Source organism: Eleutherodactylus coqui, chromosome 9 (assembly GCF_035609145.1).
Source record: "Eleutherodactylus coqui strain aEleCoq1 chromosome 9, aEleCoq1.hap1, whole genome shotgun sequence".
NCBI classification, from domain to species: Eukaryota; Metazoa; Chordata; class Amphibia; order Anura; family Eleutherodactylidae; genus Eleutherodactylus; species Eleutherodactylus coqui.
Genome location: NC_089845.1, coordinates 26,126,560 through 26,138,830, shown reverse-complemented (window position 1 = coordinate 26,138,830; position 12,271 = coordinate 26,126,560). Strand labels below are relative to the sequence as shown.

The following is a 12,271-nucleotide window of genomic DNA, read 5'->3' as shown; positions in this document are numbered from 1 at the left end:
ATTTTTTGCCCAATATTTTTTAGAAAAGGCCCACTGCCTATATTCAATATGCCTAAGCACTTCTGTCCCTGGAGTATTACTGCAGGGCGCAATGCTCTGCACGGCCGATATACAAAAAAAAAAAAAAAGTGCAACACTGCAAAAAGCAGCCTCCACACTACTGCACACGGTTAGATGTGGCCCTAAGAAGGACCGTTGGGGTTCTTGAAGCCTACAATAACTCCTAACACTCTCCCTATAGCAGCTCCAACACGATAGCACTTTCCCTCAGCTATGTCAGAATGCATCTGTGGGGAGCCGCGGGAGGGGCCGATTTAAATACTCGGGTGACACCTGATCTCGCCAGCCACTCACTGCAGGGGGGTGGTATAGGGCTTGAACGTCACAGGGGGAAGGTTTAATGCCTTCCTGTCTTTCAATTGGCCAGAAAAGCGTGCTAACTAGAGATGAGCGAACACCAAAATGTTCGGGTGTTCGTTATTCGGAACGAACTTCCCGTGATGCTCGAGGGTTCGTTTCGAACAACGAACCCCATTGAAGTCAATGGGCGACCAGAACATTTTTGTATTTCGCCGATGCTCGCTAAGGTTTTCATGTGTGAAAATCTGGGCAATTCAGGAAAGTGATGGGAATGACACAGTGACGGATAGGGCAGGCGAGGGGCTACATGTTGGGCTGCATCTCAAGTTCACAGGTCCCACTATTAAGCCACAATAGCGGCAAGAGTGGGCCCCCCCCCCCCCCCAACAACTTTTACTTCTGAAAAGCCCTCATTAGCATGGCATACCTTTGCTAAGCACCACACTACCTCCAACAAAGCACAATCACCGCCTGCATGACACTCCACTGCCACTTCTCCTGAGTTACATGCTGCCCAACCGCACCCCCTCCCCCCCACAGCGCACACCAAACTGTCCCTGCGCAGCCTTCAGCTGCCCTCATGCCACACCACCCTCATGTCTATTTAGAAGTGCGTCTGCCACGACGAGGGACCGCAGGCACACACTGCACAGGGTTGGCACGGCTAGGTAGCGACCCTCTTTAATAGGGGCGGGGCGATAGCCCACAATGCTGTACAGAAGCAATGAGAAATACAATCCTGTGCCACCGCCATCAGGAGCTGCACACGTGGGCATAGCAATGGGGAACCTATGTGCCACACACTATTCATTCTGTCAAGGTGTCTGCATGCCCCAGTCAGACTGGTTATATGCACCTTAACAGTAACCGCGTTGGTGGTAATGTGGTGGTGACTGCGGACCTAGTACCACGGTTGTATTTTGTTGGTTTTCGGAATGTGGCCAGGATTAAGTGGGCCGTGGCGGGGGGATGGTGGGGGGGCTCTCTTGTAGTGTCGGTAAAGGTGAAATTCTTGGACTGCCACCAGACGAACCAATGCAAAGGCATTTGCCAACAATGTTTTCCCTGTTGGAGGAGGAGGGGGATGTTTTTGAGGCACTACGTGTCCTCTCCACATGTCCGTTCCATGTAAGCAATAGTAGCACTCAAGACAGGCCCCAGTAACAATTCTGAAGCAGCAGTATAGCGGGAGCGCAGTCTTCGTTCCATGTAAGCAATAGTAGCACTCAAGACAGGCCCCAGTAACAATTCTGAAGCAGCAGTATAGCGGGAGCGCAGTCTTCGTTCCATGTAAGCAATAGTAGCACTCAAGACAGGCCCCAGTAACAATTCTGAAGCAGCAGTATAGCGGGAGCGCAGTCTTCGTTCCATGTAAGCAATAGTAGCACTCAAGACAGGCCCCAGTAACAATTCTGAAGCAGCAGTATAGCGGGAGCGCAGTCTTCGTTCCATGTAAGCAATAGTAGCACTCAAGACAGGCCCCAGTAACAATTCTGAAGCAGCAGTATAGCGGGAGCGCAGTCTTCGTTCCATGTAAGCAATAGTAGCACTCAAGACAGGCCCCAGTAACAATTCTGAAGCAGCAGTATAGCGGGAGCGCAGTCTTAGTTCCATTTCAGTAGCCTTAGTATAGCCAAGGCACAAGTGACATTTATGTAGCTAAAGTGTAGGCCAACCCCACACACCTTTCTGTACCATGAGTGCAGGCGAAGAACATAGAAATTACTATGATTACACTGTAGGTGAGGGCCCCAAAAAATTGGTGTACCAACAGTACTAATGTACCTCAGTAAAAATTGGCCATGCCCAACCAAGATGGCAGGTGAATCGCTTTGGTTAATGTGGCTTAAGTGGTAACTAGGCCTGGAGGCAGCCCAGTGTAACGAAAAATTGGTTCAAGTTAAAGTTCCAACGCTTTTAAGCTAATTGAAACTTATAAAAATTGTTCTGAAAAATTATTTGAGTGAGCCTTGTGGCCCTAAGAAAAATTGCCCGTTCAGCGTGATTACGTGAGGTTTCAGGAGGAGGAGCAGGAGGAGGAGGAGGAGGAATATTAGACACAGATTGATGAAGCAGAAATGTCCCCGTTTTGGATGGTGAGAGAGAACGTAGCTTCCATCCGCGGGTGCAGCCTACGTATTGCTTAGGTATCGCTGCTGTCCGCTGGTGGAGAACAGAAGTCTGGGGAAATCCAGCCTTTGTTCATCTTGATGAGTGTTAGCCTGTCGGCACTGTCGGTTGACAAGCGGCTACGCTTATCTGTGATGATTCCCCCAGCCGCACTAAACACCCTTTCCGACAAGACGCTAGCCGCAGGACAAGCAAGCACCTCAAGGGCATACAGGGCTAGTTCAGGCCACGTGTCCAGCTTCGACACCCAGTAGTTGTAGGGGGCAGAGGCGTCACCAAGGATGGTCGTGCGATCCGCTACGTACTCCCTCACCATCCTTTTGCAGTGCTCCCGCCGACTCAGCCGTGACTGGGGAGCGGTGACACAGTCTTGGTGGGGAGCCATAAAGCTGGCCAGGCCCTTAAAGACTGTTGCACTGCCTGGGATGTACATGCTGCTCGATCTACGCACATCCCCTGCAACATGGCCCTCGGAACTGCGCCTTCTGCCACTAGCGCTGTCGGCTGGGAATTTTACCATCAGCTTGTCCGCAAGGGTCCTGTGGTATAGCAACACTCTCGAACCCCTTTCCTCTTCGGGAATCAGAGTGGGCAGGTTCTCCTTATACCGTGGATCGAGCAGTGTGTACACCCAGTAATCCGTCGTGGCCAGAATGCGTGCAACGCGAGGGTCACGAGAAAGGCATCCTAACATGAAGTCAGCCATGTGTGCCAGGGTACCAGTACGCAACACATGGCTGTCCTCACTAGGAAGATCACTTTCAGGATCCTCCTCCTCCTCCTCCTCCTCAGGCCATACACGCTGAAAGGATGACAGGCAATCAGCCGGTGTACCGTCAGCAGCGGGCCAAGCTGTCTCTTCCCCCTCCTCCTCATCCTCCTCATGCTCCTCCTCCTCCTCCTGTACGCGCTGAGAAATAGACAGGAGGGTGCCCTGACTATCCAGCGGCATACTGTCTTCCCCCGCCCCCGTTTCCGAGCGCAAAGCAGCTGCCTTTATGGTTTGCAGGGAATGTCTCAAGATGCATAGCAGAGGAATGGTGACGCTAATGATTGTAGCATCGCCGCTCACCACCTGGGTAGACTCCTCAAAATTACCAAGGACATGGCAGATGTCTGCCAACCAGGCCCACTCTTCTGAAAGGAATTGAGGAGGCTGACTCCCACTGCGCCGCCCATGTTGGAGTTGGTATTCAACTATAGCTCTACGTTGTTCATAGAGCCTGGCCAACATGTGGAGCGTAGAGTTCCACCGTGTGGGCACGTCGCACAGCAGTCGGTGCACTGGCAGCTTAAAGTGATGTTGCAGGGTGCGCAGGGTGGCAGCGTCCGTGTGGGACTTGCGGAAATGTGCGCAGAGCCGGCGCGCCTTTACGAGCAGGTCTGACAAGCGTGGGTAGCTTTTCAGAAACCGCTGAACCACCAAATTAAAGACGTGGGCCAGGCATGGCACGTGCGTGAGGCTGCCAAGCTGCAGAGCCGCCACCAGGTTACGGCCGTTGTCACACACGACCATGCCCGGTTGGAGGCTCAGCGGCGCAAGCCAGCGGTCGGTCTGCTGTGTCAGACCCTGCAGCAGTTCGTGGGCCATGTGCCTCTTATCGCCTAAGCTGAGTAGTTTCAGCACGGCCTGCTGACGCTTGCCCACCGCTGTGCTGCCACACCGCGCGACACCGACTGCTGGCGACATGCTGCTGCTAACACATCTTGATTGCGAGACAGAGGAGGAGGAGGAGGAGGAGGAGGAGGAGGGTGCTTTAGTGGAGGAAGCATACACCTCCGCAGATACCACCACCGAGCTGGGGCCCGCAATTCTGGGGGTGGGTAGGACGTGAGCGGTCCCAGGCTCTGACTCTGTCCCAGCCTCCACTAAATTCACCCAATGTGCCGTCAGGGAGATGTAGTGGCCCTGCCCGCCTGTGCTTGTCCACGTGTCCGTAGTTAAGTGGACCGTGGCAGTAACCGCGTTGGTGAGGGCGCGTACAATGTTGCGGGAGACGTGGTCGTGCAGGGCTGGGACGGCACATCGGGAAAAGTAGTGGCGACTGGGAACTGAGTAGCGCGGGGCCGCCGCCTCCATGATACTTTTGAAGGACTCCGTTTCCACAACCCTATACGGCAGCATCTCAAGGCTGATGAATTTTGCGATGCGGACGGTTAACGTTTGAGCGTGCGGGTGCGTGGCGGCATACTTGCGCTTGCGCTCCAACAGTTGCGCTAGCGACGGCTGGACTGTGCGGTGCGAGACATTGGTGGATGGGGCCGAGGACAGCGGAGGTGAGGGTGTGGGTGCAGGCCAGGAGACGGTCGTGCCTGTGTCCTGAGAGGGGGGTTGCATCTCAGTGGCAGGTTGGGGCACAGGGGGAGAGGCAGGGGTGCAAACCGGAGGCGGTGAACGGCCTTCGTCCCACCTTGTGGGGTGCTTGGCCATCATATGCCTGCGCATGGTGGTGGTGGTGAGGCTGTTGGTGTTGGCTCCCCGGCTGAGCTTTGCGCAACAAAGGTTGCACACCACTGTTCGTCGGTCGTCAGGCGTCTCTGTGAAAAACTGCCAGACCTTAGAGCACCTCGGCCTCTGCAGGGTGGCATGGCGCGAGGGGGCGCTTTGGGAAACACTTGGTGGATTATTCGGTCTGGCCCTGCCTCTACCCCTGGCCCTGGCCACCGCACTGCCTCTTGCAACCTGCCCTGCTGATGCCCTTGACTCCCCCTCTGAAGACCTGTCCTCCTGAGTAAGCAATGCACACCAGGTGGGGTCAGTCACCTCATCGTCCTGCTGCTCTTCCTCCGAATCCTCTGTGCGCTGCTCCCTCGGACTTACTGCCCTTACTACTACCTCACTGCAAGACAACTGTGTATGATCGTCATCGTCCTCCTCACCCACAGAAAGTTGTTGAGACAGTTGGCGGAAGTCCCCAGCCTCATCCCCCGGACCCCGGGAACTTTCGAATGGTTGGGCATCAGTGACTATAAACTCCTCTGGTGGGAGAGGAACCGCTGCTGCCCAATCTGAGCAGGGGCCCGAGAACAGTTCCTGGGAGTGTTCCCGCTCCTGAGCAGGTGTCATTGTAGTGGAGTGAGGAGGCTGGGAGAAAGGAGGAGCAGCAGACAGAGGATTCGGATTTGCAGCAGTGGACGGCGCAGAACTGCGTGTTGACGATAGGTTGCTCGAAGCACTTTCTGCCATTCAGGACAGGACCTGCTCACACTGCTCATTTTCTAATAACCGTCTCCCGCGTGGACCCATTAATTGGGCGATGAATGTGGGGACGCCAGAAACGTGCCTCTCTCCTAATCGCGCAGCAGTCGGCTGCGACACACCGGGATCAGGAGCTCGGGCTGTGCCCACACCCTGACTTGGCCCTCCGCGTCCTCGGCCGCGTCCACGTCCTCTAGGCCTACCCCTACCCCTCAGCATGCTGTATTACCAGTGATTTGATTTAACAGGCAGGAAATAAATTGGCGCAAGACTGCAGGCCAAATATAATTTTTGCCCTTTTGGGAAAACGAAAGGCCCCACTGCCTCTAGTGAATGAATTATCTAAGTTTAATAACTGTGCTGTGTCCCTGCTTATGTGTCACAGAACGTGAGGGTAGCAGAGTTATTATAACTCTGGCAGAGCAGGTATTTTTTTTCCCAATTAAGGAAAGCAAATGGCGAAGCCAGCAGTAAAGCGTAGCTGGGTGCGTATGATTTAGCAATGTTTTTCACGCAGCTCACACGTCTCCACCGCCCGTAAGGACGGACAGAGGCTGGACAAATAGATTTGTTTTCAGTTTTTTCCCACAAACAGGCAGCACTGCGTATATTCAATGAACATGAGAAGTTTAATAACTGTGCTGTGTCCCTGCTTATGTGTCACAGAACGTGAGGGTAGCAGAGTTATTATAACTCTGGCAGAGCAGGTATTTTTTTTCCCCATTAAGGAAAGCAAATGGCGAAGCCAGCAGTAAAGCGTAGCTGGGTGCGTATGATTTAGCAATGTTTTTCACGCAGCTCACACGTGTCCACAGGCGTAAGGACGGACAGAGGCTGGACAAATAGATTTGTTTTCAGTTTTTTCCCACCAAAAGGCAGCACTGCGTATATTCAATGAACATGAGAAGTTTAATAACTGTGCTGTGTCCCTGCTTATGTGTCACAGAACGTGAGGGTAGCAGAGTTATTATAACTCTGGCAGAGCGGGTATTTTTTTTCCCAATTAAGGAAAGCAAATGGCGAAGCCAGCAGTAAAGCGTAGCTGGGTGCGTATGATTTAGCAATGTTTTTCACGCAGCTCACACGTGTCCACAGGCGTAAGGACGGACAGAGGCTGGACAAATAGATTTGTTTTCAGTTTTTTCCCACCAAAAGGCAGCACTGCGTATATTCAATGAACATGAGAAGTTTAATAACTGTGCTGTGTCCCTGCTTATGTGTCACAGAACGTGAGGGTAGCAGAGTTATTATAACTCTGGCAGAGCAGGTATTTTTTTTCCCAATTAAGGAAAGCAAATGGCGAAGCCAGCAGTAAAGCGTAGCTGGGTGCGTATGATTTAGCAATGTTTTTCACGCAGCTCACACGTGTCCACAGGCGTAAGGACGGACAGAGGCTGGACAAATAGATTTGTTTTCAGTTTTTTCCCACCAAAAGGCAGCACTGCGTATATTCAATGAACATGAGAAGTTTAATAACTGTGCTGTGTCCCTGCTTATGTGTCACAGAACGTGAGGGTAGCAGAGTTATTATAACTCTGGCAGAGCAGGTATTTTTTTTCCCAATTAAGGAAAGCAAATGGCGAAGCCAGCAGTAAAGCGTAGCTGGGTGCGTATGATTTAGCAATGTTTTTCACGCAGCTCACACGTGTCCACCGCCCGTAAGGACGGACAGAGGCAGGACAAATAGATTTGTTTTCAGTTTTTTCCCACCAACAGGCCGCACTGCGTATATTCTATGAATAATAACTGTGTTGTGGCCCTGCCTATACAATTCTTTCCCTGCAGTATCAATGGAGGGTGGAATGCTCTGCAGAGGCGATTTTGAAAAAAGATATAGTTTGTAAAAGATATAGTTTGGTTCATGACATTGGTTCACTCTGAAAATCCCTTTAAGGCCTTCAGATGAGAACACACTGGCCTGGTCATGAACTGTGTGCTGATTTAGCATGTCACGTACACATGGTGATTAGTACAAGGATGTTTTTGCATTATGAAAGTATCTTTTTCGTGGAAACCAGGATGCGTTGAGTTTGTGGGTGCGGAGGGGTTATCCTATTATTGTGTAACTTTGCAACATCTGTGAATTCCAATGTCTCTATGTCAAATGTGATATTTAGAGCCTGAGAAAGTCATTTACCTGCCAATAATGTATACTCCCATATGTTTTACCTATATCTCATTTGAATATGCCTCCCCTCTCTATATGTTAACCACACCTTCTTTTAATACTCAATAAAAGTTGGGTGCCTGGCTCACCAGGCATTCTTACTGACTTTGACTACATTCGGATGTCGTGTCTGAGTTCTGGTTAAGGTCGCTGTCACTAGTGACTCTTATACTTATTTTACCTGATCTAGGCGTACTTCTTTATCACTGCTTTATCAGTTGGAGCCCACCAGCGAGATTGCTAAAAACTATACACTTCTTACTGAACGTGGAGCACCGGCCTACTTCTCTTGGATGAAGCAGTACCCCGGGGCAAGAGATTTCTCTTGACTTCTCCTAGGGGAGAGGGGTCGGCTGCGGTGTCAGTGCCAGGTGTACAGCTTCAGCATTTATGAACTTGCTCCCTATCAGGTAAAATACATCTCTCTTACTCTTTTTATATGTTCTTCTTTCTTTACCTTTTGTCCATTTTCTGTACGCTGTTATATTTGTGTTTCTACCTTAACTCCTTTTGTACTACATGTTGGTTCTTCCCTGGGCTATCCCATTGTTATTATGTTACACTAATATATGTCTATGTTATGTCTAATGGTACTCAACACCCCTGTGATACTCCTCTAAAGTGGGTGGATGCATATTGTGAAGAAGGTTGTTTTCTTGCATTCTTCCTTATTCTTCTGATGTCATTGTGGATTGCTTATATTGTGTATAAGAATCATAGAGCTGGCTTCCTTCCCCGCATTTGGTTCTTTTTCTGTTTGTATGGTTTGTGATTTTTGCATTTGTACTGCAGTACTGACGCGAGAATCTCCGATTACTCCTTTTGTGTTGTCTCATGTGCGGCATACTGTTACCTCCCGCCATTCTTATTATTTGCATCACCGGTTATATCTTGAGGTTCCATGCCATGCAGTTCCTATTCTAAATAGTGGCAGTTTGTGGGTTAGTATTATTAATAATCGCTGGTATATTCCGTATTGGATTGATGATCTTGAATGTCCTAATACCTTTGATGCTTCTGCTGGTGATTCCGGCATTGATGCGTAGTTTTGTGCTTTTGTTCACATTGGTTGTCAGGCTGATTCACGCTTGCCTTGCCCACAGTTTAACTACGACTCTACGGTTCTTGGCTACCGATAGGGTGTAGGGCTACGTAACTGGGCTCTGGGATAGCCGCCCACTGACAGTTGCGTGACAAGGGTTTTATACATAGCTGGATATCCAGAAGACGGGACTGGCGCTCCCTGACTGGTTGCTATGGGTGTGATACTTACCAAACTCAACAAGATGTCCAAGTACAAGCCAACAATTGTTGATTTGGTGGGGGTCACGTTTGGGAAGGCTGCGGTGAAGAATGCTGCCACCATACTACGTAAGGCTGGTATGCCAAAAACTGGCTGCCTTGACTTACAAGCATGGCGTGACTTTGCTTTGAAAGAAGCACGGTGGATTGCTGATCATAACTATGGTTCGCAGGTTCAAGCATGGGTTGATGCATCTTTGAAATTTGATCCCCTTATAATACACCGCTATTTCCTGTGAAAAAGAAGTGCCAACCAGGACAGCCGCAGGCGTACCGGATGGTGCACGACCTGCGGGAAATCAATAAATTGATGATCATAGACGCACCAATAGTCCAAAATCCACACACAATTTTAAATCAGATACCCCCAACTGCAGTGTTCTTTAGCATCTTGGACTTGGCAAATGCCTATTTTGGAGTGCGTGTCGACGCAGAATCCCAACTGCTGTTAGCCTTCACACATGAGGGTAGACAGCTATGCTGGACCCGATTACCACAAGGAGGGGCCACTTCCCCCTCAGAGTTTTCACAAGCGCTGGCGTATGTCCTGTCTTCCTGGCACCCAGAGGACCAGGACACACAGCTACTGCAATATGTTGATGATCTGATGTTGTGCATCACGACCAGAAGTGTCTGTTTGATTGAAACCCGATCCCTCCTGCTGTTTTTAGCTGCGGAAGGGTGCAAGGTTTCAAGGGACAAGTTGCAGATCGCACAAACAAAGGTGGTGTTCTTAGGACACTGTATCTCGGCACAAAAGAAACATATCACTGACGGAAGAAAGACTGCCATAGAGCAGGCACCTGAGCCTTCAGGTGCGCGGGCACTACGAGCCTTTCTGGGGTTGGTGAGTTACTGCCGAGAATGGGTCCCCAGTGCATCAAGCTTGATGCAGCCACTGTTTGATGTGCTGATTGCTTGCAACAAAGGACAACCTTTCCAATTGACAGTTGAAGCACAAGAAGGGTTTCAGAAACTCAAGACTGCCATTGTTTCAGCTCCAGCATTGGGGTTACCTAATTATGATTTACCATTCAATCTGTTCTGTCATGAAATCGAAGGACACGCAAAAGGTGTCCTCACCCAGCAACATGGATCTAAACAAAGACCCATAGGATATTACTCAGTGAGACTGGATACAGTTGTGAGAGGAGCACCTTCATGCATTAGAGCCATTGCCGCCTGCGCTGTTCTCAAGGAAAAAGTCGCTGACATGGTGCTGGAGCACCCTCTGGTGGTACAAGTACCACATGCAGTGCAGGAGGTGTTGTCACAAGTGACAACCAAGCATTTGTCAATGGCAAGGCTCACCAAGTATGAGGTAGCTCTCCTCACTCCTCCCAATCTCACAATTAAACGGTGCACTGCTTTGAATCCTGCTACACTCTTGCCAGATGTAGGGGAAGAGACTGATGAGGATAATGACATCCCTGCACATGACTGTATTGAACTAATGCATACCGAGACTAAACCACTTGACAATGTCAGTGAGACTCCCATTCCAAACGCTGACCTAGAGTTGTTTGTAGACGGATCCCGGTTCTACCAAGATGGTAGGCCACACACAGGGTATGCCATAGTGTCCCAACATGAAGTGCTGAAGGGAGAATCCTTGCCATCCTCCATGTCGGCACAGGAGGCGGAGCTGACTGCACTCGCTGAGGCGTGTTCAATGGCAGAGCATCTTGTAGCCAACATATACACGGACAGTCAATACTGTTTTGGTATATGTCATGACTACTTACCCTTATGGCGGGCCAGAAACTTTACCTCCTCCTCCGGGAAACCTGTTAAGAACGCCCCACTGGTGGCACAGCTGTTGAGGGCTCTGGAGCTGCCCAAGAAGGTAGGTATCATTAAGGTTAGGGCACATACTAAGGAAAGATCGCCAGAAGCCCTAGGAAATCAGCGAGCTGACTTGGCAGCCAAGGCTGCCGCTCTTCTGCCTTTGCCCAATCAATCATACTGCTTGGCAGCGGATGTTGTTTTGGAAAAGGTGGATATCGCCCTGCTGTCAAAGCTCCAGAATCAAGCCTCAGACCGTGAAAAAGAGGAGTGGGCTAGACACTCCGGATCTCCAGGAGAAGATGGACTGTGGAGGGTGGGAGCCCGTACCTGCTTGCCTAGGGTCTTGCACCCCATGATGTGTTCTCTATCTCATGGCCCCACCCATCAATCCAAGGACGCAATGGTAAGTTTGGTTAGTCAGCATTGGGTGGCGCCAGGGTTCCGTCAGTCTGCCACCAGGTTCACACAAGGTTGTGTTATCTGTGCCTGCCATAATGCCGGGAAAACTGTTAAAGTCCCTCGTAAATGCACTCCAAAGCCATTGTATCCTTTCCAGAGATTGCAGATTGATTTCATTCAGCTCCCCAAGGTTGGGATCTATGAATATGTCCTGGTGTGTGTCTGCCTCTTCTCAAACTGGCCAGAAGCGTGGCCCTGTAGCAGGGCCAATGCAAAAACTGTTGCAAAAAAACTGCTTTCCGAAGTAGTATGCAGGTATGGTGTCCCAGAAGTGATAGAAAGTGACAGAGGTACACATTTCACATCACAGGTGTGCCAAGAAGTGACTCAAGCATTGGGGATTGAGCAGGCGTTCCACACTCCATACCACCCACAAAGCAGTGGTAAGGTGGAACGCATGAATGGTACCCTCAAGACAAAAATTGCTAAGGCTGCAGCAGAAACTGGGCGACCTTGGACAGAGTGTCTGCCTATAGCCTTATACTCCATCCGTACTACACCTAATAAGCGCACTGGACTTAGTCCCTATGAGATACTCTTTGGGGCACCACCTAAAACTGGTCTGTACTTTCCACAGCAATTGCAAATGCTACATTCAGATTTGACCTCTTATGTGGCATCCTTGCAAAAGACATTGCAGCAGATTCATAAACGTGTTTTTAGTTCCATTCCAGATCCATCCTCACTCTCAGGAACTCATCAATTGCAACCAGGAGATTGGGTAACAGTACGTAAGCACGTCAGGAGGGCATTGGAGCCTCGCTTTGAAGGTCCTTACCAGGTCCAATTAACTACTCCCACCTCTGTGAAGGTCCAAGGGAAAGAGACATGGATACATGCTTCCCACTGCAAGCTGTTCGCAGGCT

General features: G+C 50.2%; 1 protein-coding gene across 2 annotated transcripts in view; it reads right to left on the bottom strand.

Moving 5' to 3' along the window:
• The window catches only part of CDH12 (cadherin 12), a 327,902-nt gene that overhangs the window by 240,579 nt on the left and 75,052 nt on the right, over positions 1 to 12,271 (bottom strand). The gene's annotated exons all lie outside the window — the stretch shown is intronic.